General features: G+C 36.9%; 1 pseudogene; it reads right to left on the bottom strand.

Annotated features, from left to right (window-relative positions):
- Positions 1–24,418: 24,418 nt before the first annotated feature.
- On the bottom strand, positions 24,419–25,895 carry LOC132669657 (E3 ubiquitin-protein ligase ARIH2 pseudogene; annotated as a pseudogene).
- Positions 25,896–27,387: the final 1,492 nt, after the last annotated feature.

A 27,387-nucleotide genomic window follows, 5' to 3' on the forward strand; every position in this document is an offset into this window, starting at 1 on the left:
GCCATACCTGATGGACTACCCAACTTGTGGCATAGAGCTTGTGGAGGAGTTAAAGGGATTATGCTGGGTACCAGCAGCAGGAGGTTTACAGGGTAAAGGATGCCTATTGCTATCTTCATTTCTCTTGGGTATAGACAACTGCTGTACAACCAAGAACAGGTAAAAACCAACAAGGGTATATACCAAGCAGTTCAAGCTCAAGAATTGATGGCATACTGTTGGTAGTACAAAGATCTAAACTCATTCTATGTCCAATGTGAAAGTCACCCCAGATCAGTACCCCAGCCCTATTCTGGTGACCAAACCTCTCATGGTACCATAAAATATAATGTTTTCTAACCACCTTCTTGTGATGGGAGCTATGTTTGTGGGGCCTTAGGATGAGCGCATAGATATAAGTCCTGGTTAACAGGTAAACCCTGTGCAGGGCTGGGATGGGTTGGTATAAAATTGATGAGTGCCCTAAATGGGAAAAGATGGGACTGGATCTACATTGGTCCACATCTAGCTCTGGGATCATGGAATCCCACCCAGATGGCACAATTGGCTTCAGCTGGTTCCAGGTACTGGAGGAGGACTTAGAATATTTGAAGGGAGGAACTACAAAAAGACCCTGAGAGCCCTGAGTCACAGTGATTGTAGAGTCACCACTTTACTGTGACTAAGGGCAGTATTGATCTTAGTCATTTGAGCAGTCACCCTGGGAAAAGGACCTACCCTGGGAGAGGCGGTTCTCTTCATCTCAAGTAACCATGATAGTATAAAGGGCTGACAGCAGAGGGCTTTCTTTTGGCAACATTCCCAGCAGATACCAGAGAAAATAATAAACTCTTCATTCCAGAAAGGGGAATCTGGGTTGTATGTCATGGCTTCTACCACAGAGAACTATTTCAGAACAAACAATATCTAGAGTTGTTTCACATGTGTTTGCACTTTTAATTTAAGAGATATGAACTTATGATAAATAATGGATATTTCTAAACTATTTTACTGCATATTTTTAATATCCTTAGACTAATTATAATTTAGTCTACATTTAGCAAATTTAATTTGAAAAGAAATAAAAGGTAAAATCAATGGAGTGGTTATAAAATGCTGCTTGCAGGTATTTTGAAATAAGACAATTCCACTTTTTAATATCATAGAGACTTTGGCCAATTGGCAATAAATTATTTGGCCCATAAAAGTAAAGTGTGTTTTCTTCACACACATGTAAAACTTACTGAATCCCATAAGAAAACAAAACTTTATTCCAAAATCATGTCTTAATTTAAATTTGATGGCAAACCTATTTCCCAGTGTTGTGTTAAGTGTTTCAGCCAGCAGGAAATGCTACAAGTCTGGGTACAATAGTGATAACATAACGCTCAAAACCCAGTGGGCACCTGATGTGGATCAAGAATCATTTACTTGCCATTACATTCATCATGTGTTCATAGTTGTTTCTTTATCTTTTTTTTCTTTTTCCCACTCTGCCTCCAGCTGCTAGTTTCTGTCTCATTCTTCTTCCTCTATGTCCATCACTTTCTTCTTTATGTTATTGATATTCTACTCCACTCTTATCCTACCACTCTTTCTGGCTTATCCCTCTTTATTTAAAGAATCTTATGCCCATTCTCCTTTCTCTCTATTATTTTCCTTTCTATTGATTTTTTTTCTTCTCTTACTTCCTTTTCTAGTCAAAATATATTTATAAATATATTTTAGTTTAATCATAGGTAATAATTATTGGATTTAATTATAATTTCTTTTCGCAATTTTAAAATATTTTTTTAAAATTTTCTCTATAAACAAAATACAAGACATAGAGTCAACATTTATAGATATGTATGCACCTTTCTTTTTTATTCCTATTAATCATTGACTCCTGAGAGAACAAAGTTTTCCACCCCTTCCTGGAGGCTTATCTATTGTTGTGTGACAGAAGAATTAGAAAGGAAGTGCTGTACAATTTTTATATCCTTCATCACAATATTTCAGTCATTCTCCAAACATAGCTGTTGCCCAGTCCTAAAATTTCAAGGTGGACTGACTTCTTTTCTGAAGTTGTGTTGGAGAAGACTTTTCATGAGGTACTCCAGAGAAATTGTATGCAAGTCTAATGACCAGTTGAACACCCAGGGAGAACTCAAGCTAACTCAGTCCATCACTTTCTAGGAGTATAAACAAACAACTTTTAGTTCTACCTTCTTCTCTTTTTCCTCTCCTTATTTTATGATAGTGAGGGCCTCTGCTCTAAGTCATATCTTAACAAGTTTGGATTCCACCACGTACACTTTAAATTCTTTCAGGACACAGTAGTCAGGAAGACACATCTACTCAGTGATTCAGTGAGTTATCGCAAAGGGGGTCTTGGCTTTTAAGGTAGGGAGGTGACAATTTTTACTAATTTTCCTTGTTGTAAGCTTTAATAGTGGAATCTTAACACTTGGCCACTTGGATGCTTTTGTCTATTTCTGTGGGGAGGGGTTTTTTATGTAGTTTTTCAAATCATACCCTAGAGGCAACCACTTACTCTAAACACCAAGGCAGCTCTGCTCATGATGTGTAACAATTAAGATCATCAAAGAAAAGAGAAAAAAAAGGAGGAAATTTCATTGTCCTAGTTGTTAATATGAACAGAATGTTCTATCAAGTACAGAATGTTCTAGCAAGTTCTATCAGATCAGTTTATAGCCAAAAGGGCACAACTCCCTATCCCTTCTGCTTTTATTTCTAAGTTAAGGAGAATATTCTCAGATTCTGTCTCACTCATTCACTCCAGTAACAAGTTGAACCCTGACTTCATTCTAGGCATAAGGTATAGAAAGAATGTCTTCAAGAAACTAAATTTCTAGGGGGTATGTGAACATTGCATTAAATAACAATAAAATGTAGTCAACCTGTGTAAAACTATTATTCCTACTCTACCTTCTCTTCTTACTATAGTATATATAATCTTCTAACATTCAGTACAATTTCCTCTATCTTTGTGTTTACCACGGGTAATGTTTATTCCTTACTAGAACATAAGTTTCATAGGGCAAGTATATTTGGCTGTTTTTATCAACAGTGTTCCCAAACACCTAGAAAACGTGCCTTATATAAAGTAGGTATTGCTTAAATGAATGAATTATAACTTACCTGTGAGGTCTAGAATATATGCTGTGGTGCATCATCAAGAGCTCTTCTTCCCAGGCAATGTACCCATACTTCTGGAGCTACTGGCCGTTGATAGCTGCTTAGAGTCGTGTCTGTCACTCCAGCTAATGCCTTCAGCTCCAGTAACTGTATTGCCCAAGATTGTATATCCTTTAGAGTTGTGCCCTAAGTCCAATGACTGCATGATGCTGGGTTACAAACAGTTCGTCCCCTTTCCTTAATCTGGGACAAGTCTGAAGGACATCCCAGCTTCAGAACTGGTCAGATAAGATTAGACCTATTTGCAACTGTGCCATGAGTCAGATTCTCCTGCCTTACTTTAACAGATGTCGCTGCCCAGAGCTAGCAATTCTTTAAGAGTCTGTTATTCTAAACCAAAATAGATATAAAAACATTGACTAATTTTTCCTTCACATACCAGGGATGGTTTCAGTGAGTATTTATTGGGCAAATAAGGACATAAACAGCATTGAAGTAAATGACACAATTTATACAAAGGCAGAGAAACATAGATAATGTTGTGTATTCATCATGGCTTCTGTTTTCTTCTTTTTTTTTTTTTTTTTTTTTTTTTTAATTTTTTTTTTCAACGTTTTTTATTTATTTTTGGGACAGAGAGAGACAGAGCATGAATGGGGGAGGGGCAGAGAGAGAGGGAGACACAGAATCGGAATCAGGCTCCAGGCTCTGAGCCATCAGCCCAGAGCCTGACGCGGGGCTCGAACTCACGGACCGCGAGATCGTGACCTGGCTGAAGTCGGACGCTTAACCGACTGCGCCACCCAGGCGCCCCTGTTTTCTTCTATTCTACTGATGAACTAAGAGGAATTCAGGGGTTATAAGCAGAGATGTATCATTTTTCTTTCTGTTGGTAGAAAACTATAGAACAAAACTGGAACATCGATTTTCCAGATTAGGGGACATATTTTATTATTCTTCATAACCCCTTCCCCCTTAAGCCATTGCCACCTCCCACTCCCAATGCTTTGTGATATAATTGGACATTATAGACTCTTCAGTGTTAGTTGATTCAATAAATGAAATACTGTCCTAAAGTAAGGTAGAAGAATACTGTATACATTAATTAAGAATACATTTTAGACTAACAACAGTTCCAAGTTTATCCTTTAATATTAATAACCTGAACAACCTGAAAATAGAATAGGGTCCACAAATGTACCAAGAAGAAATAATTGTTAATTATATTAAGAAAGTATATAAAGAAGTCTGTTTGTGTTGCCTTCCTCCCTTTGAGCAACTTCTGAGTATATGAATGTGCCGTAGAAATGTTTTACAAGAGTTCTTGTAGGATGGGAAAGCATGGAAACTTGCTCTGAGCACAGTATCCAGTGCAGAGAACTGTAAGCAATTTTCTAGAATTTCCTCTGAAAGAACTTTGTGTGTTGGATTTTATAGTTTTTTATTTTATTTTTTTTTAATTTTAGAGAGAGTGAGCATGCAAGCACATGAGCAGGGGAGAGGCAGAGAGAAAGGGAGAGGGATAATTTCAAGCAGGCTCCATGTTGAGTGCAAAGTCTGATGTGAGCTCATCTTGATTTCATGACCGTGAGATCATGACCTGAGCCAAAATCAAGAGTTGGACACTTAACCGATTGAGACACCCAAGTGACCCTAAAAGAACTTTGAAAAGTTGTACACCTTGCTTGCTTATACATCTTTAGGGTTATATTATTTTTAATCTATAATTTTGCACCATAATTGTAAATGGTTATAAGAATTATAATTTCTGCCGTGTTGTAAATGTTAACATTTAAAAATACAATTTTCACATCATTCTTCTAAATGTTTTCAAAGAACTCTAAATACTATATAGTGCTTTAATAGTTACCACCATCCACTGAAAAAATACTTGAAGGAGTTCTGTTTTTGCATTCAGAAATTTTAAAATAGGTACTCTTTTTCCATAAACGTATGTTTCCATTCACTTCCTTCACATAATTTTATGCTAATATATTTTTCATAAAAATATTTTTGATTGCACTATCATATTCTATACAGCAAAAAGAAAACAAAATATTTGTATACTCCTATAGAGAGAAAAAAATAATTTTTTAAAAAATCCTGTAATCCTGAGATTTTCAGCTTTGAAAAATGTCCTCTGGACTGATTATTACTAATGTCACAGTTGATTAAAAATTGTATTTTAAATTTTGATAAGTAATTTAAACCAGAAAAATTTGTTGGAGGGCACCTGGATGGCTCATTTGGTTAAGTGTCTGACTCTTGATTTCCTCTTAGGTCATGATCTCACAGTTCATGGTTTGAGCCCTGAACTGTCAGTGCAGAGCCTACTTGAGATTGTCTCTGTCCCTCTCTTGCTTCCCCTCCCCTTCTCTCTCTCTCTCTCTCAAAATAAATAAATGTGGGGTGCCTGGGTGGCTCAGTTGGTTAAGCATCCAACTTCGGCTTGGGTCATGGTCTCAAGGTTCACGGGTTCGAGCCCCACGTTGGGCTCTGTGCTGACAGCTCAGAGCCTGGAGCCTGCTTCAAATTTTGTATCTCCCTCTCTCTCTACCCTTCCCCTGTTTATGCTCTGTCTCTCTCTGTCTCTTATAAATAAATGGTAAAAATAATTTAAGATTTTTAAAATAAATAAACACTTAAAAAATTGTTGGATATCAATCTGTTACAGGTATGGGTAGAGCTTTTCTTTTTCAATTTATCACTTATTTCTAGAAGAAAACAGATTCCTATACCAATTCAAATTCCACTATCTGGTTGTTATCAGTGTAAACACTGAGATAACTCATTTGTCTAAATAATTAGATATAAATGGAAGGAGTTTTCTTATAGTGATGTCACTTACATCTTTCAGCTTCTACAGAGTTATACGTCTCCCACCCCCAAAATCACAATGATCAAGCAATAAAAATTATGTGAAATACAATTTGTTCCTACCTCAGCTATGTTGAAAGCAAAACAACATCAACAAAAATGTGCTGTTATTTTCTAAAGATGTGTTATATTAGCAATATAGTCATTCAGTTCTTTGGCATCTATAGTAATATTTGTACCACCCTAGGTGTGAGTGTGTGCATGTGTGTGCATGTGTGTGTATGTGTGTGTATGTGTGTGTGTTCTAGATACACACTTTTAATTGCAATGGGAAGAAAGAGTATTGATTGTAAATGAGGTGGTAGGATAATGGAACCAGAGGAGCACCCTTGTTCTTACACAGATCAGAAACTGTATTGAGAACATATAAAAGTTGAACATCTGAAAACGAATTCACTTAAAATTATGTATATATATATTCTTCTTATAAAGTCTTCTCATTTTCTAAGGGTACTAATGCTCTACATTGACCACTGCTGACCTAGTATAAACTAAGTGTTTGTGAAGTGAATAAAATGCATGTGAAATGAAAAAATAAGTGAATTAATAAAAATTAATATATTTAGGCTTATTTAGTTATAACTTATTCAGTTTATAATTTAAGATGACTTTTGATGATAATAATGTAATTTTTGACAATCATTATACAAAAAGCCTAAGTGACTAAGTATTTTCAAAAGTATAGTTTTGTTAACACTGAGATTAATAATTAATGAGTTTGCAATGATGTTATATTTAGAACACGTAGAATTAAAATTAATTTTAATTTTAGGGTTTCTCTTTCTTCTTTTGTACTAAGTGAAATGTTTTTCTAGAATCTCAAACATTTTCGCAGGCCTTTGAAAAGCTTTGAGTTCCTAAGCACTATGCCTTTTGTGACTAATGGATAAAATAGCTCTAGTCCTGCCTTGCATCCATTGAAAAAGAAAAGGGAGACCTTAAAAATAGGTAAGGGCTTCAACTTTAGAACTTTTTTTGAGCTGACCTTGATCGTGCCAGTTTGTAATAGAAATTAAAGTCTCTTCTTCTCAAAACAGGTTACCTGCTTCAGTCTGGAGTCCCAGATTTGCTATTCCTAGGGAGGGCCTTTTATGAAAATCCTTACAATAAAGCTTTGTATTTATAGGCAGATGTGATACACATGAAAGGTATTGAACTTACAACTTGAAGGTCCTACTTTGTTTTTGTTTTATGTTTTTTTTTAAATCAGACTTGTTTTTCCTAGACAAATAAAAAGGGTCACCCTGAGACTTGTGATAGGCTTAAAAGGGTCACCCTGAGACATGTGGGCCAAAAGGCATGAGGCCCAACAATGAAAGAGTGTAGGGCACAGAGGATGTATAATACTTTAAACATAATTTTACCAGTTTTGCCTATAGCTAGCCAAGTGCTTTTTTCAGCCACTTAAGATTGTCTATGGGGCGCCTGGGTGGCGCAGTCGGTTAAGCGTCCGACTTCAGCCAGGTCACGATCTCGCGGTCCGTGAGTTCGAGCCCCGCGTCAGGCTCTGGGCTGATGGCTCGGAGCCTGGAGCCTGTTTCCGATTCTGTGTCTCCCTCTCTCTCTGCCCCTCCCCCGTTCATGCTCTGTCTCTCTCTGTCCCAAAAATAAATAAAAAAACGTTGAAAAAAAAAAAAAATTTAAAAAAAAAAAAAAAAGATTGTCTGTATCATGGGGCGCCTGGGTGGCTTAGTGGGTTAAGCGTACGACTTCGGCTCAGGTCATGATCTCGTGGTCCGTGAGTTCAAGCCCTGAGTCGGGCTCTGTGCTGATAGCTCAGAGCCTGGAGCCTGTTTCAGATTCTGTGTCTCCCTCTCTCTCTGACCTCCCCAGTTCATGCTCTGTCGCTCCCTGTCTCAAAAATAAATAAACATTAAAAAAATTTAAAAAAAAAAAAGGTTGTCTGTATCAGTATAATCTATGTGTTTTGCCATGTGTTGGGGCCATAAATGGGTCTCTCTTACCCTCCCCCATTCATGCTCTGTCTCTCCCTGTCTCAAAAATAAATAAACGTTAAAAAAAGTTTAAAAAAAAGATTGTCTGTATCAGTATAATCTATGTGTTTTGCCATGTGTTGAAGCCATAAATGGGAACAGAGAGTAGTTGTCTTGGCACACAGACCATGTTTTTTGATATAAGAGGCTTCTGTGAGCAGTGTCTCACAGTAGCATTAGAATGCTATCTATTCAAAATTTAACAACTGTAAAGGCCTACACCAGGGACTATCTTTTCCCATTCATTAATATCCCGATTATTATGCTTCCTTGATCTCCCATTGTACCATTTTTGGGAATCCCAACTCTAGGCACACCTCACCATCAGTACTCTTGCTTCCAGCTCATTGAACAAGTTTCCAGAAGCCATGGGGGAAGTGGTTCCCTTTGGCTCCATAAGAAACTCTCATGACCCAACCTTAGCAGGGGCATCATCCTTGCTCTTCCATACCTAATTAGCTCTGTATTCCCACAGCACCAGGAATTAACCTTTTCTACTGTTGAACCCCACGCTTACCCTACAATCCTCACTAGTAGTCAATATCCTTGCCTCCTCTCTCTGCAGTCTCCTAGCTTTTGGCATGTACTACTGTCATAGCATTTAATCATTTTGCATTCTTCCATTCTTTTACACTTGAGGAAACTGGCTATAAAAATAGCAGGTGAGTAATCCAAGGTCACACAGCTGGTAGGAGGCAGAGCCAGATTTAGAAGTCAGGTTTTCTAAATCCAAATTTGCTGCTCTTTTGGTTTTATCAAGTAACTTTTTTATAAGGAAAAGCAATTTTCCATAATAAAAACAACTCCAGAATCTCAAGATGGAAGGAGAGTCTTCAGAAGGACATAGACTGATAATCCAACAGTTTAGAACTATGGCTTTTCTGTTTATTCATTGCTTCACTAATTAAAATAATGTGGCATCATATTGGCTCACAAAGATGAACTGCATTCCTTCAATAATTAAAAAACAACTTCTCTTGGGTTGAATTGAATTTGCTACTCAGGGGGATCCTGGGTTGCTCAATCAGTTGAGCCTCTGCTGAGCATGGAGCCTGCTTAAGATTCTTCCTCCCTCTGCCCTCTCCCTCCACCCCTGTTCTCTCTCTCTCTCTCTCTCTCTCTCTCTCTCTCTCTCTCTCTCTCTCAAAAGAAGGGAGGGAGGGAGGAAGGAAGGAATTGCTAAACAGAATGGGACTTTCCCAAGACTTCACAAGTTAAAGTGTCTATGCCTATCGTGTTACCCCCATTTATTTCCTGTTTAATTTTCTGTTGGTATTTGGGGAACTCTAACATAGTTATACTATTCTTTTACAAGGGCTCATGCAATACACAGGCCTGAGGTCAGCAGCCTTTAAAATGTCCCCCAGCAATCCCTATCCCCAAGTATTCACATCTTTGTGTAGTTCCTTCCCCATGGTCATGGGCTGGACTGACTCACCTCATAATTAGAATACTGTAGTAGACATAGAATGTTGATTTTAATATTAAGTTATAAAAAGACTGTGGCTTCTATCTCAGGAGCACTCTCTATTCTCTCTTTCTCTTTTCTTCACTGAGGCTTGCCAATAGCCACGTGAGTAAGTTTGGAAGCCAATTCTCCTGAAATTTGCCTCTCTCCTTTATTATCTTTCTCCTCAAATAAATAGTTGTTTTCATAGGGGCATAAATCATGTCAAATTTATCTCTGTCTTTCACACTCTCTCAAGTTTTATCTGGCACGTTTTAGGTATTACATCATGATTTTTGGGTCAGTGATGTATTTTGAATGCTTCAATTAGGATATCTTTATTGAATAAAATACCATTTGATGTTGTTTCTCTTATAAAATCCAGTCAAAGCGTTTGTAAGCCACCACTTACAAATCAACATGTTTCAGGTAGAAAAGAAATGAAATGATACATATACACATAGGTTATTTTTTTTCTCCAAATAATCCATTTGTAGAATTTACGTAAGACCTCCTCCCAAAAAAACCCAAACCACCTTAACCTATCATTAAGCCTGCACAGAAGTGTATTTCTTGCTCTAATATCATTAATAAGTAAAATCAAAGGGTTTGTAAACTCCCAAGTAGCACGATAAAAATCTGATATAAAGGTTACCATAAAAGACTTGAGTTTATTTAACAAAAAAAGATCTCTGACTCAATATCTTTTGTATTGTATATTTTCAATTTTAACAATTAATGTGGCATAGGGAATTCTTTATGCTAATGTTATAGCTCCTTGGTTGAGCCCTAACACCATTATCTTCTTTAATGAATAATTCATTCCCTGTTGAAAACTTAACTATATCATTTTTACTGGATATGAATGAAACTTTGAAGTGCAATTTAAGTTGAAAGAATTTAAGATTGTAGAGAATTCCCATAAACCATCAGAAAGTGCTGTGCTGGCAGTATTACTGGCACTCAAGCGCAATCTCTTTACAGAAAGCTCACGTGAGATTCTCAGTTTTGTTTCTTTTGTAAAAAATATTGATGGGATTCATTTCTTACTGCATTTTCGCCCTGCGCACTGATTATTTCACCTGTAAATATCTAAAACAATATGCTCTTTATTTACAACTATAGATTGAGAACCTAGACAATCACTGTAAAGAAAGCTGATGTTCGCTCTTCCAACTAAGTTTGCAATAGAGAGAAGTCTTTTCTAGTAAAGAATCGCAACACTGGAGATGGCTTAAATATATCAACAAAGATTTATATGTAGAATTAATAGATTCTCAGTCTACTGCATCCTAAAACCTCCATAGATGAAATGGTATTAATCTACTCTTAGGAAAAAAGCTAAACAATGTAACTGCCTCAAAGGCTTGAAGAGTTTGCCACCAATCAGAGTATCTGTCCTTCTGGGCCTTGTAATCAGGGATGGGCTAGGATGCATATGGGGATGAAGATATTCCTAAAAACTGAGAGGCTAGTCACCTTGGTCAATGTGGGAAAACCTCTGAAAACTTGGGAAGCATTAGGCTTATACCGTGTCACATGATCCAAAGAAGAAAATTTGTCACATTCCATAATCAAACAAAGCCATAAGGAAAGTAACAGAAAAAAATGTATCTATTCCAAGAAATGATGCACTGTTTCCTTATGTTCAAAATGAATCTACTAGTCATTTATTTCCTTTTATTTATTGCTTTAGCCAAAAGGGAGCTCACCCTAAAATATATAGCACAACTTCAGCATAGCCATATAAGACATTTCCTATAACCTGCATATCAGTGGCTGCATCTTACACTTTGTCTTGTTTCCTACACAGACTGAAGTTTCCTCAACTTTGTTATTAAATGTCCAAATTTTATTTATAATTTGTGTATTTTTTAACGCAACTGAAATTACCGTAAAACCTTGAATCGTGAGTAACTTGTTCTGTGGGTGTTCCGCAAGACAAGCAAACATTTCTAATAAATTGTAGCTTGAGAAATGAGTGATGTCTCATAATGTGAGTAGTATGTGACGCAGAATGTCACATGATCACAACTAAGCCGATGGTTTCTGAAATTCACTTTGATATACAAGTGCTTTGGATTACAAGCATGTTTCCAGAATTAATTATGCTCCCAAACCAAGGTTTTACTGTATTTGTTAAATTAGAGAGAGAAAAGGTAGAGGAGGAAGAGGAGGAAAGGAAGAAAATTTAAAAAGGAAAAGTAGGGAGGAAAGGAAGAGAATGACAAAAACAAAAACAAACAAACAAAAAAAACAGGCAGGCAGAAAGGAAGGGAATGAAAGAGGGAAGATGTTACAATGTTAGTCTGTGTCCCCACCCTTGGTGATATATTTAAACTTGGCCAAACCCTATTCTGTTGACATTGAAAAGCAAAAGCCCTCTGCAGACTCTGATGCCTTTAAAGACATAATGTCTCATACTTTTCTCTGGCTTCTTGTTCCAAGTCCTCTTGTTCACTGCCCTTTAAAACAGAACCTTGGATGCACTGGACAGATCCTACATCAGTTTCCACTGGAAATCAGCTTGCTTTGAGATTTTTGTAGAACCTTATTGAACTTTTTGGAGGGAACCTGAGGTGGCATTTACATTGTAGAACTTGAGTAGTCCACAGTCTCCCTGGCTCACTTACCCCAATGCCTTCTTTCGTCTTCTATCTTCCCTTCATTCTTAATGTCAAAACAATTCAGGATAAATAAAAATTCCTTCTCTTGTCTAGTGCAAAGCAGCTTTCTCTTTTCCAGGTATTGTACAGGTCTACAAACTAACTCCACATACATCTAAAGTATTTTCCTTTTCCTAAGGGTGATTTTTACCAGTTATTAATATATTAACACATGCATACATATTAAATATATATGTGTGTGTGTATATATATATATATATATACACACACACACACATATATATATGTGTATATATATATATATATATATACACACACACACACACACACACATATATATATATATGGAAGAAAGGAAGGAAGGGAAGTAGGAAGAAAAGAAGGAATGAAGGAAAGATGAGAGAGAGAAAGGAAGAAAAAGAAATAACTGCTAATCAGAGAACAATACTGAGGGTAAGGATATGAAATACTGAAGGAATCAAGAGCAGAATGTTATAGTAGCTAAAACCATGGCTGGGATTAAATATTGACTTCACCTTCTTACTAGTTCTGAAACCCACAGCAAGTCTTTGAACTTTTCTAGGCTTCAGTTTCCTCACCTCTGAAATTGGGATACAAATAATAGTATTCAACTGATGGGCTGTTAATCGGTCTTAAGTGAGATAATGTAAAGTACTTAAAACACTACTCAGTAAGTTATAAATAATTGTTAACCATAATTATCACACATGTGATTACTATAGAAGTCACAGTAAGATGACAGGAAATGCCTGAACACAGGAGGGGCTGCAAATGTCATGAAGTGAAAGACTGATTCTAATAAACATGGTAGTCAGATGTATTAGGTGCCTATGCTAAAAAGAGCATCTCCATTAGGAGAGCCAAAGCATAAGAGACTGTTAAAAACTGAGAACAAACTAAGGGTTGATGGGGGGTGGGAGGGAGGAGAGGGTTGGTGATGGGTATTGAGGAGGGCACCTTTTGGGATGAGCACTGGGTGTTGTATGGAAACCAATTTGACAATAAATTTCATATATTAAAAAAAATAAAAATAAAAATGCTAAAAAAAAAGAGCATCTCCATTAGCATAATACTATACACATACACTAAACCTCAGCCTCGCTATCTTGCTATCTCCATTCCAGAAAGTCTTAATCACAGAAGAATCTATTTCCTATGGCTTATTTGACCAGAATTGAAAGAAAAGAAAATGGTACGAGAATCCTCCATTCAAAGCTTTAAACACTCCAACTTACAAACCAATGTCTATATGAAGAGAAGACACACTTGAGAGCAGTTTGGCCCCTTTAAGACTGAAGGGGTGGCTGGGTAGCTCTGTTGGTTAAGCATCTGACTTTGGCTCAGGGCATAATCTCCTCATTCATGAGTTCAAGCCCCACATCAGGCTCTCTGCGGTCAGCACAGAGCCTGCTACAGATAGATCCTCTGTCTCCCTCTCTCTCTATCTCTCTCTCTCTCTCTCTCTCTCTCTCTCCCTTCTCTCTCTCTCTCTCTCTCTCTCTCTCTCAAAAATAAATAAATAAACATTAAAAAAAGATGGAAAAGATTTTGAAGACCTGATATGTGGACTAAATGACTGGTGGGCTCTCTTTATCTTGAAGGAGACTGTATATTGTTTTAGTGATCCACTTGTATTCCAGCCAAGTGATGTTTCTTTTTAAAATCTCATAGGAGAACTAACCTAAAGTTTGTAGGCCATAATGAAAGGAAAAGCTAGTATTTAATGTGATTTTGTTCTCTGGGGTATAGTAATCCTGATGCCATTCATGGCTGCCTTTGGGTTCCCTCCTTTCCTTGCCGTGAGCATTATAGGTTTTATGCGGATTAGACTCTCTCTCCAGATTTTCATTTTTAACACTTTGTGAATAAGAGTCAGCAGGGCTTTAAATCATGACCTGTCCAGTGGACTGTTCAACTTCATTCTTTCCTAAAGCACTCAGTCACAAATTTAAAGGGTAGGTGTGGGGGGAGAAATATTTAATTAAAGCCTATGGCAATATCACCAAGAGGATAAAAAGTAATAATCTTTTGAATTTGCTTTTGCGCAGATAAAAAATGCAGGCTTTCCATTTCTCTTAGATGTTATATTCAAGATAAAAGCACTGAATTTCCAAACACTTCTTTTATTGTCAGCTTTGTGGCATATAACCCTTTCTCTTGAAACATAAGAAAGGCAGAAATGTGCAGAGATGCTCCTTAGCTTGAATCTGTGGACATGGCACTGTACCTTCTCTCTTAAATATCATTTTATAAAACCAGGTTCGCCTCGTTTATATTCCCTACACATCTCCTCCTTTTTGTCTACCTTAGGTCTTTTAAATTTAGCTTCAAGAAAAGTGCTGTATTATGGAATCAAGTTCCCTTATCTTTTTTTCCCGAAAGAATTGTGTGCAATATTTATTTCCCTTATGTTGCAATTTAAAGCACACAGGAAACTGTGTTGAATACCATCACTCCATCTCTCATCTCTCTATCAAGATAATACTTATCCACATTTTTATATAGCGTATAATGAAGTGAAGCTGTAGATTTCTGCATCTTCTGCATAGCCTATCAGAATTTCGACTTCTAAAACCGAGGAATGTTTACTTGTAATACTCCATAGGGTAAATATTATTCATGTTTGACAGAGGTGAATAATAAACAGAATTCCATATGACAACCAAGAACAGCTCTTACCTAACTTACTGCTGTGAACTGTTACTCTAAGGATTAAATAACATGTACATATTTATGATGTTTTGTTTGCAGTAGGTATTCAAAAATCATTTAATATATGAGATATGAATGAATGAGAATATCACAATTCTAAAGTCCCATGTACTCAAAGTAGCACATCAATTAGACTGCTTATCAAAAAGGTATTATTAATTTTTTTTCATATTTTTCCATTTGGATTAGAGTCAAATGGCCTTTTTTTCTGAGGAAAACTTGATATTTTTAATAAACTTATGATGACCTGCCATTAAATTTCATGGATCATTTTTTTTCTGCAACGAATTACTGATCTTGTAATGGGAGAAATACAGTGGTCAGGCACATGATTTTTAAAAGAAAATTTCAGGCAAAATAACCTATCTTAAATACAGATTAATTGATCGAGTTTGGTTGCTGAATTTATATTTTAAATAGAATTGATGAATTTTCAGAAGTCCTACTCACAATTATGTATTTCTTTTAAACCATCTGAGGAATGTAAACTGTGAAAAATATTCTTCAGTGTACCCTTGATATATCTTGAAATCATACTTGATAATTAGTAATAGAGAAAAAAAGAATAAAGATATAAAAATAAATACTTTGATTTCAAAGTCACATAAATTAGAATAACAGAGTAAAAGCAAATCTATTTTCAACTCTAATCGCTGTTAGGAATGTTTTTGGTGCTCAGAAATTTCAATGACTGTATGAAACGTATAAATCCTTCAGGAATTAAAAATGGAAGGAAGATATCATTTAAAAAGGTTCTTTTGAGGAATGCCTGGGTGGCTCAGTCAGTTAAGCAGCTGACTCTTGATTTCTGCTCAGGTCATGATCTCATGTTTCTTGGGCTCAAGGCCCACGTCAGGCTCTGTGCTGAGAAGGTAGAGCCTGCTCCCAAGCAGGCTCTCTCCTTCTCTCTCTGCCTGTCCCCTACTCATTCTCTCTCTCACTTTCTCTCTCTCAAGATAAATAAATAATAAAAACATTTTTGAAAGGGTTCTTTTGAGGTACTTAGTGCTTCTGTCACCAGTTGGAAATGTACAAAAATTTCTAGAATTCTTCTAAAGAAAGCTATGGCATTTGAGGTTTACAGATTTCACCTGATAGTTTAAAAAAAGTAAAAAATAGTATTTTGCATATTTTTCAGAAAATTAATTTAGATAATGTGTGGCACACCTACAGTTAATAAGCTTGTTCATGTGTAATTCTCTGAAAGTTGTTCTTTTTTAAATATTTCTGACCATGTTAGTACTATTACACTTTCATGAATTGTTGGCTGGGTTCATAAGTTTCCACTACTTCTCTTTAATAGAAAATAAAAAAGAATTCCTCAAGAACTGCTTAAGAAATAAATCCATGCATTTATAGTCAACTGATCTTTGACAAGTTTCCCAAGAATACAAAATGGGGGAAAATGGTGTCCTTAATAAATGATGTTAGGAAAACTGAATCTCCACAAACCAAAGAATGAATTTGGATCTTATCTCATGTTACTTACAAAATTGACTCAAAGTAGATTAAACATTTAAGTGTAATACTTGAAACCATAAAGCTACTAAAATAAAACAGGGTAAAACTTCTTGATGTTGGTCTTGGTGATGATTTTTTGAGACATCAAAACCATAAATAACAAAAGCAAAAATACACAAGTGGAATTAAGAGAAGCTTCTGCACAGCAATGGAAACAAAAGAGTGAAAGGCAACCTATTCAATGAGAGAAGACATTTGCAAACCATATATCTAACGAGAGGTTAACATCCAAAATATATAAGAAACTCAAACAACTCAGTAGCAAAAAAAAAAAAAAAAAAAAAAAAAAAAAGACCAAATAAACAAACAAAAATAAATAATCTGATTAAAAATGGGCAAAAGACCTGAACGGCATTTTTCTGAAGACAATATCACCAATCATGAGGTGTTATCACCTCACATCTGTCAGAATGTCTATTACCAAGAAGACAAGATACAATAAGTATTGAGGATGTGGAGAAAAGAGAGCCCTTGTGCACTGTTTGTGGGAATGTACATTGGCATAGGCATCATGGAAAATAGTGTAGAGATGGTTTTTTTGTTTTTGTTTTTTTTTAAATAGAACTACCAATTTCATTACTTAGCATTTTGCATGAGACTGTCTTTCTTCCATTGGATATTCTTTCTGCTTTGTTGAGGATTAGTTGACCATATAGAGATGTGTCTATTTCTGGGTGCTCTTGTCTGTTCCGTTGATCTAGTACCATTGATTCAGTACCATGCTGTCTTGATCACTACAGCATTGTAATATAACTTGAAGTCTGGAATTGTGATGTCTCCAGCTTTGCTTTGCTTTTTCAAGATAGTTTTGGCTATTAGGGTCTTTTGTGGTTCCGTATAAATTTTATGATTGTCTGTTCTAGCTATGTGAAAACTGCTGTTGGCATTTTGATAGGGATTGCATTAAATGCATAGATTCCTTTGCATAGTGTAGATATTTTATCAATATTTGTTCTTGTAATCCATGAGCATGGAATGTTTCTCTATTTCTTTGTATCATCTAAAATTTATCTTCTAAATGTTTTATAGTTTTCAGAGTATAGTTCTTTTACTTCTTTAGTTAGGTTTATTCCTAGGTATCTTACAGTTTTGGATGCAATTGTAAATGGGATCAATTCCTTGATTTCTCTTTCTGTGGCTTCATTACTGGAGTTTAGAAATGCAACTGATTTCTATACATTGATTTTGTATCCTGTGACATTACTGAATTTGTGTATCAATTCTAGCAATTTTTGGGGAGGAATCTTTCAGGTTTTCTACATAGAATATGTCATCTGCAAATAGTGAAAGTTTGACTTCTTCCTTGCCAATTTGTATGCCTTTTGTTTCTTTGTATTGTCTGATTGCTCAGGCTAGGACTTCCTACTACTATGTTAAAATAACAATGGTGAGAATGGACATCTCTCACTTGTTCCTGACTGACCATGGAGGAACAGCTCTCAGTTTTCCCCCATTGAGAAAGATATTAGGTGTGGGTTTTTCATATATGGCCTCTTACATCATACACAAAAATAAATTCAAAATTGATGAAAGACTAAATGTGACACAGGAAACCATCAAAATTCTAGAAGAGAACAGAGGCAGGAACCTCTTTGACATTGGCCATAGCAACTTCTTACCAAATACATCTCCTGAGGCGAAAAACAAAAATAAATTATTGGGACTTGATCAAGATAAAAAGCTTCTGCACAGCAAAGGAAACAATCAACAAAACTAAAAGGCAACACTCAGAATAGAAGAATATATTTTTGAATGACATATCTGGTAAAGGATTAGTATCCAAAATGTATAAAGAACTTATAAAACTCAACCTCCCCCCCCCAAAAAAAAACAAATGGTTCAGTTAAAAAATGGGCAGAAGATATGAATAGGCATTTTTCCAAAGAAGACATATAGATGGCTAACAGACACCTGAAAAGATACTCAGCATCACTCGTCATCAGGGAATCAGGGAAATACAGAGCAAAACGACAATGAGATATCACCTCACACCTGTCAGAATGGCTAAAATTATAACACAAGAAACCAACAGGTGTTGGCAAGGATGCAGAGAAAGGGGCATCCTCTTACACTGTTACTAGGAATGCAAACCGGTGTAGCTACTGTGGAAAATAGTATGGATATTCTTCAAAAAGTTAATAATAGAACTACCCTACAGCAGCAATTTCACTACTAGGTATTTACCCAAAGGATACAAAAATGCTAATTTGAAGGCATATATACACCCTGGAGCAGCATTATCAATAATAGTAAAATCATGGAAAGAGCCCAAATGTCCATGGACTGATGAATGGATAAAGTGTGCCATAAAAGAGAATGAAATCTTTCAATTTGCAATGATGTGGATGGAGCTTGAGACTCTTATGCTAAGCAAAATAACTCAGAAAAGACAAATATCATATGATTTCACTCATATGTGGAATTTAAGAAACACAACAGATGAGCATAGGGGAAGGGAAGCAAAAATAAGATAAAAACAGAGAGGGAGGTAAATATAAGAGATTGTTAAATACAGAGAACAAACTGAGGGTTGCTAGAGGAGAGGGCAGTGGGGGGATAGGCTAAATGGGTGGTGGGCATTAAGGAGAGCACTGGTTGGGATAAGCACTGGGTGTTATATGTAAGTGATGAATCACTAAATTCTACTCCTGAAACCAATACTGCACTGTAGGTGAAGTAACTCAAAAATAAATAAATAAATTTAAAAAAGAAACAAAACAGATGAACATGGGGGGGGGCAGATGGAGAGGCAAATCATAAAACTATAAAGAACAAACAAACATTTCTAAATTTTTTAAAAATATTTATTTATTTTTGAGACAGAGAGAAATAGAGCAGGAGTCAGGGAGGGGCAGAGAAGAGGGAGACACAGAATCTGAAGCAGGCTCCAGGCTCTGAGCTGTCACCACAGAGCCCAGTGTGGGGCTCAAACCCACCAACCGTGAGATCATGACCTAAGCCAAATTCGGATGCCCAACGGACTGAGCCACCCAGGTGCCCCTGAACACATGGTTGATAAAGGATTGGTGGGTGGGGAGATGGGTTAAATAGGTGATGGGTATTAAGCAGGGCACTTGTGATAAGCACTGGTTGTTGTATGTAAATAATGAATCACTAAATCTACACCCGAAATTAATATTATACTGTATATTAACAAACTAGAATTTAAATAAAACTGCAAACTTATATGTGTGTGTGTGTGTGTGCATGTGTGTGTACACAGATAAACAAATAAACAAAAGAACTACCATAGGATTCAACAATACCTATTTCTGGGTATAATATGTGGAGTTAATGAAATTACTATCTCAAAGAGATATGGGCATCCCCATTTCACTGCAGTGCTGTTCACAATAGGCAAGATACGGAAACAACCTTAATGTCAATTGACAAATAAATGGATAAAGAAAATGTAGCATTATAATACACAACAGAATACTATTGAGGCATAAAAAAAGAAGGAAATCCTTCCATTTGTGACAAATGGATGAATCTGGACAGCATTATACTAAGTGAACTAAGCCAGACACAGAAAGACAAATACTGCATGATACCACTTATGTGGAATATAAAATAAAATAGTCAAGCACATTAAAGCAAAGAGCAGAATGGTGGTTGTCAGGGGCTAGGGTGAAAAGTAAATAGGGAGATATGGTCAAAGGACACAAATGTTCAGTTATGCAAGATGAGTAAGTTCTGGGAATGTAACATATAGCATGGTGAGTACATTAGCAGTACTCCATTATATACTTGAAATTTGCTAAGAGGATAGATCTTAAGTGTTCTCATCACAAACCAAAATAAAAAAAAAAAGAATTTAAAAGCATATAGTAACTATGTGACGTGAGGGATATGTTAATTAGCTTGATTGTGGTGATCATTTCACCTTTAAAAAAGAATGACTAATACTCTGAATTATATTCTAATTACCTAATAGAACCATATTTAAATTATTAAATTATACTACAAGGTTATATATACATTCTGGTTTTGAAGTTGAACTCTAATGATTTCTCTCAAAATAATGATTGTTTAGCCAAGAGTAGCTCCTGCCTTTGTTTTGTTTTGACTATCTCTTTCTTCAACTTCCATAGATAGATCTTCCTTTATCCCATGCCAGTCTGTGTTGGGATGGCAATTCCCTCATAATGGGGTCTATTCACACATTTCAGAACCATTCTCAGTTTTTCTATAATTTTTTAAGGACTTTATTTGATGTTTTTAAGACAAATTGCGTACATTCAGAAAATGAGGTAAGAACCTAAGGATAATTACCCTTGCACACCTTCTTAGCTGACCATAACTGCTCCAAACATGCCTGTTGTTGAACCATAAAACAGTGAGTGGGGATAAGGGTAAATAGTCTATAGACTATTCTAGACTTTCTCCCATCATTTCTACTTTAGCTACTTCATGATCTAAAGAATTGTTTATTATCTGTTTTAGGTCCATTTATGTATGGGTTATCTATACTTATGTTTATGTGTAGTTCCATTTTAGAAAGGAAAAGGATACCAATAAGCATCTCATTCATCATCAGGTGACAGAAGGACATCATTGCTTTCAGACTGTTTTAAAGATTTGTCTAAAATAATACTCGTTTAGAGATTTAGAATAAAGAGAACACCATGTCAACACTTTTGATAATGTATCTAGAATGCCAATGTGCTTTATTACTCTTTTCGTTATTGGACTTACCCTTTAAGATCAGTTATGACTCAGAACTTGTCCAGGTCATCTACCATGATTTCTCCACAAAACATTAATTTCCTGTCTCCGAAAGCATGTAGCACTTGTTTACACCATACATTCTAGTATGTATTTATACAGTCTGTTTATCTTTCTCTGATTTGATTTTTAAGTTTGTTTTTTTTTTTTTACAAAAACCTGTTTACAAGCTTAGAAAATAGAATAATGTCTTATACTGACTTATACAATTCAGTTACAAACCTAAGACAGTGTGAAACAAATAATAGCACCAATACATATTTTTTGAGCCTAACTGACAGAAGGTTTAGCATTTCTACAATTTAATCATTGTCTGGTGGATACCCAAAGTAACAAACTAAAGATGATTCCCTCAATTATGTATTTCAAACCACAGAGGTAGTGTCTAGAACAGAACCATAGATGATGGGAAGATCTGTCTTTCTATATCTCCTGTATTTTTCCACTGCTGAAATTATGCTTGCCTCCTAAAAATAGTCTTCAATAAAAATTGCCTTCAAATTCTTAGGGACAAGCTGTCTACCTAGAGGAAAACTGGGAAATTACCTGGGAGAATTAGAGAACATACTGTAGGCAAGGGACAATGTAAGAGTAGAATTCATGGTCTTCAATGACTTTTAGAGTACCTGTGTACAAATGGAGAGCTATGAAAGTGGAAAGAGAATTCAAACCCTGGACAATGGAATTTGGAAAATTTATTGCTGCCTCAAACATTGGCCTTACCTAAAGGGGGCAGAGCTTCACAATAACTCATCATCATAAAAGATAAAAAACAGTGTGATTAAATCACTAGGAGTTGAAAGACAGGACATCATTAAGCATTCTCTCCACTGCTAACCCTGAGGTTATGATGTGACCCTGTAGTCTCTAATGTTTGGGTTTGAATTTGACATGAAAGTTGTTGGCCTGCAAATGGGCCCTATAGGGTTTTAGCTGAAGCTAACTTTCCTGGAATTTCACATTTTGTATGATCTCATCCAGGCTATGTGACCTCAGTTGAGACTAGCCCAATATATAGAACCCCAAGCAGGTCTACCCTTTACTCCTGAGAGTGGGAGAAATTAAAAAGAAAATTGATCCACATTAAAAAAAAAAACGCACAATAATTTGGGCCACTGTCCCAGTTAAAACAAAAAAAGGACGTCACCTTGAGATTAAGCAAATGTGAATGTCCACGAAGCAGATAAAATTTGCTATTGTGGATGCAAAGGGAAGACCCAGCAGCAAAGGATACTAACCTCTTAGACAAATGAACAAATTCACCATTTTAAAACCAAAACGGGAAACCATCAGAATAAGGAAGGTTCATACAAAGGGTACAAAGAAAAAAAGGAATATTAAGGAAATGCTGTATAACTCTTGGATATCCTACATGGAGGGTCAGACAGTGGAGAAAAGTTAATGCTGGCATACTTGCAGAATTATAACTGCTATCAAAGCTTCCAGAAGGTGATCCCTTCTAATCATTGCCCTCATCCCATGAAGGGATCTGTAGTTATTTACCAATCAGTGACTCCCCCAACCAGAAAGTGAGTGACAGTGAGTGACTCAAGGACAAACAGCATGACCCTGGGCCTCCAGTTTTATCTTCAATGCCACAGTCAACCATGAGGCAAATATGCTACTCTTTTAGAGACCAAATTCACCAGTCACTTGTGGACTTACTTTACGACTCAGTTAATATATTCTTTATCTCTCACAATGCCTACTGCAGTGATACTCACAGGACATACTCAATAAGTGATTGCTGGGCAAAACACACGATTGCTGAACACTCAAGGTTATCATGCTTTCAATGGTCTTATGATTATTTCTGATAAACAATTTTGAATTAACCTGAAGTCTCTCTCTCTCTCTCTCTCTCTCTCTCTCTCGGGCAGATGATATTATTCTATTTCTTGGCATCTTTTTACTTTCATCTGTTAGCATCTAGTTAGGTATAAAATGACTACTCCTAGGTTTAGGCTAAATATGGAGGGGGTTAGAGAAGTACAGTGTATTCAGTAGAATAAACTGTAATTTGGCAACACTGAACACAAAGAAATGTGTGGTCAGTGCAGTTGTTATATTTAATGATAAAGGAATTTCTGGGCATAAACATTCACTTCAACTGAAGCTGTCCGAAGGACCTTCTCATTAACAGTGGAAGAAGCTACATTAGATTCATGGGGAATTGGAGGCTTTATCACGGTGGATCCCAGGGTAATCCTGATGCTTTTCTTTTAAATCAGGGAACCCTAGTGAGCATAGCTGATAAAGGTCTGGATTCAAGTAGGGAGAGTGTTTTCACATGCTAACAGTCAGACAAGGTAGTGTGGCCAGTGAGTATGCAATGGGTATAAATACAAAGTCATTATACATAGGTCTAATTTTGATTCCCTGTAGTGATAAGCTAAGTAAAGGATTTTGGGAGAGACAAATAAGAATTAAGTCAGATTGGGTTTATTTAGGAATACCATAAAATTGAGTAAATGTCATTCACAATGATAGAAAGGACTTAAGTATGACTTATACGAAATTTAATTAACAAAGCATACAGTGTCCACAAGGTAATTCTTTTTAAATTCTTTGGTTCCTGAAGAAAATTGTGTTAACAATTGAATCGTCTAGGGAAGCTTTTCTGTTATATACAAATTTAAACTGGTTTTCCCCAAACAGAGGGTGAATCCTTCCTAATAATATTTGAGTCTAAGTCTACTGACTAAGATTTGTACAGATCTAGAAGAAATTGCAGAAAACATCGTATCGGGCAGCACAGAAAACAGACTTGTGAGTTTATATTTCTCTGAGGGACTTAATATCCTTCTTCTGGCAAATAAGTAATCCCTCAATCTGAAGATGGCTTTTAAATGGTTTTAAATTCAGTATCATCTAAAACGTGTATTGTGTGAATAGCAATGTGAATTGAGCTCAATTAAACAAATATCATTGAACTCTGTACAGAGTATTTTTTTAAACACACAAATGCCAATTTATTTTTTAAAGGATTCTGTATAATTCTGTGGTTTGCTTATTTTTTTGTATAATTATAGAAACTTTGAAAACTATATAGGTTGTAAAACTATTAATAGTCATTCAGAAAAAAAACTTTCCCTACCAGCAACCACCCAGGGGGGATTAAAAGTCCTGACAAGAGGCTAGTTCAACATGTCCTTTACCCTAGTAGAAACAAAACGCAAAAAGATGATAAGAAAACAGAAATCAACCGAGTCGTGTGTGGCCAGTGTCTCTCAGGAGTGTGGGCCTCAGCTGTTGCCTGGGTCCTGAAAGGCAAAGCCTACAGCATACAGGATGGCAGCTGGGAGATCTCACAACCACATCTCCCTCATGCCGTCACATCCATGTCCCAACCTAGCTGTCATGGGAATCCTTCAGCTAGTTTCTCTTCCACTGCTATGTGCATCTGTCCAGTTTTCTGTGTCCCCTCTGTCGTTTCTGTCTGCACACTCCACTTTCCACATCAAGTTTTCCATCTCAGCCTCCAGCTGAGCCTGCTGGTATTCAAAGAGCTTCTTCCTGGGTCCAGACTCCGTGTAACAGGCAAAGAGTAAGTGTCCTGCAGGGTGTACTGGCTCTTGACCAAGAGCTTGGCAGCATTCTGTAGGTACTGCCGATCATTCCAGGTCCCCAGATTATTCATGACCCTATCCTGAATCTTCTCAGGAATTTGCTGGTATGTCTGCACCCCCAGCTGCAAGCTCTTGTGGTTTTCCCATCTGTCAAAGTAGAACAAGTATTTCTTGAGGGCCTCCCTGGCCTGGGCTTGCTGCCTGGGCTTGACAATGTCAGGGTTCTCCTTGTACTGACTGCACTCATAGTACTCACTGACATGGGTCTTAACAGTCTCCTAGACATATTCTGCACAAGTCATATTTACACTTGGAGCATTGCATGTGATTGCAGCCTTCGTTCTCAGTGCAGGTGTCGCACTTGGGACAGTCTTTAATATGAGCCCTAATGTAGTTGGCCGTTCAGCACGCTTTGTGAGCCATTTCCGGATTGTAGCGCAGTCTGTGGGGACGTGGTACCTCCCACACTTGAAGCATAAGACTTGGTTGCACTTATTGCACTCTACTCTGCAAGCTCTGGGCTCCTGTCCCCAAATAGCCATGGAGGCAGTCTGGACCAGGGCAAAGCTGGAGCTGGTAATGACTCTCCACATAGTCCCTCAAGTGGTAGTGCCTGTATTTGTCTCTTAATTCTTTGTTGGGCAACAGTGGAAGCACACAAAGTCCTCTGGTGTTTGGAGTGGCGGATCCCGAGCCATTCAAGAGACTCCCACACCCGCACCATCCTCAACAAGTATAAACGGGGCTGCTCCCAGAAGCTATGGCAAAAGTGCTGACAGGCAGGAGAGAGCAGGTTTTCCTTCTGCGCAAACTGCATACACACTGCACAATGATGAGGGGGTGGGCTGTGGGGACACGTTTCAAGGAACAGGGCTGAACTTGAGCTTCAATGAGAGGTTGAGCAGAATTAGATTCGTATGTGTCCAATATCTCTGCAACTTGCCAGTGGAAATTAACTAATATAAGTTTAGCAACTGAATGAGATACCAGTGCCATAGGGAGAATGTACTGGTGGCAGTAAGCATCAGTGGTTTTTAGGACAGAGGCTAGGTATCATGTGCTCATTGAGGGCACCCTCAGACTCCTTGTAGGTCAAACAGGTAAACTGGTGCTCTTCAGGATCAAAGGCGTTGGCCCCCTGCTGCTCCACATCACTGGCTACTCCCACATAGTAGACCTCTGTGCCCCCGGGGTCCTCATCTTCTTCCTCCTCCTCACAATTTGGGTCATAGTCCTTTTTATTGCTGTCAGACCCCTGGCTATTCATGTCCACCGACATCTAAGCATTCAGCCAAGTTGAATATCAGGGATTTTTTTTTCCCTCCCCTTTCCAAACTTTACCACTTTCTTAAATGCATTATTTTTTTTTTTCCTTTCGTAATTCTCGAAGGTCTTTCAAGAAGATGTCACTCACCCCAAATATTCTGTGTTGTGTAATTTCCAGTAGGAGCTGCGGCCTGCCGCTGCTGAGGCTGAGCAGGCCAAACTGGGTTCAGTCAGACCAGAGGGATCTGACACAGGTGCAGCAGTGGGCTGATCTCTGGGCTCCTTCCTCCCACAGAGCGGTGTCCGCAGCCCGGGAAGTGCTCTGTAGAAAGCATGTTTTATGTGTAGAAATAGTGTGATACATTTTAAGACTACCTTTTGTTGAGTTTTGTTATGGTCCCGTAACACATTAAATACTAAATATTGGCATATTTTGTCAGTATGCACATATGCTCACTCTTTAATTGGTTTAATTTTGCACATGTTTATAAGGATGAATTTGAGTTGAAAAAATAAAAAGGTAACTGTCTATTTCTTTACTGATTCATTGGTAAATTGAGATCCATAGTTTTTTCTAAATTAACTTCAAAGTTGAGAACTAAATATGTGGCCCCAGATGTTATTAAATGTTCAGAAAAATGGAACGAAAGAGAAAAATAAGTTTCAAAACTTAGGATTTATTTGGAAATTTTTTCGGAAAGGTACTATTTTTGCAATTAGTGGAAAGAGAATTAAAACTGACATGTAACCAGGATATCACCAGGATGAAAGGAATAGCAAAGGGAATATAATCATTGGTATTGTAATAGTGTTATATGGTGACAGATGGCTATACTTGTGATGAGCATAGAATAATGTATAGAGTTGTCGAATCACTATGTTTTGCGCTTGAAACTAATGTAAGATTGTGTGCCAGCTATATTTCAAACAATAAATTTGGCATGTCACCCTTAGTTTTGGACAAAATAAGTGGAATGGTGTTCCATAGATTGATAAGGATAAGCAAATGTGAAGTTCAAAGGTTTTTTTTTAATGTTTTTTTATTATTGAGAGACAGAGAGAGACAGAGTGCGAGCATGGGAGGGGCTGAGAGACAGGAAGACACAGAATCTGAAGCAGGCTCCAGGCTCTGAGCTGTCAGCACAGAGCCCGACGCGGGGCTTAAACTCACAAACTGAGAGATCATGACCTGAGCCAAAGTTGGAGGTTTAACCTACTGAGCCACCCAGATGCCCCAAAGCATTTGGTTTTTTAAAGTTACTTATACAAAGGATTTTGACCTGGAAGGTATAAGTATATAACAAGAAACTATCTAAAAGTTACTTATAATTTGAAGTTTGACAAATGAGTTCAACCTGACCTACCTTATATAATTGAATTTTGTACTTCAGATCTAATTAGTGTGAGCTTCTTACAGATATACTCTCAGTAAATAAAAATTGATTGAATTTAAATTTTTATAAGGGAAAATTGAATGTAAATAAGGTTGAAGAAATTCTAATTGG

This window comes from Panthera onca, chromosome B3, assembly GCF_046562875.1.
Source record: "Panthera onca isolate mPanOnc1 chromosome B3, mPanOnc1 haplotype 2, whole genome shotgun sequence".
NCBI classification, from domain to species: Eukaryota; Metazoa; Chordata; class Mammalia; order Carnivora; family Felidae; genus Panthera; species Panthera onca.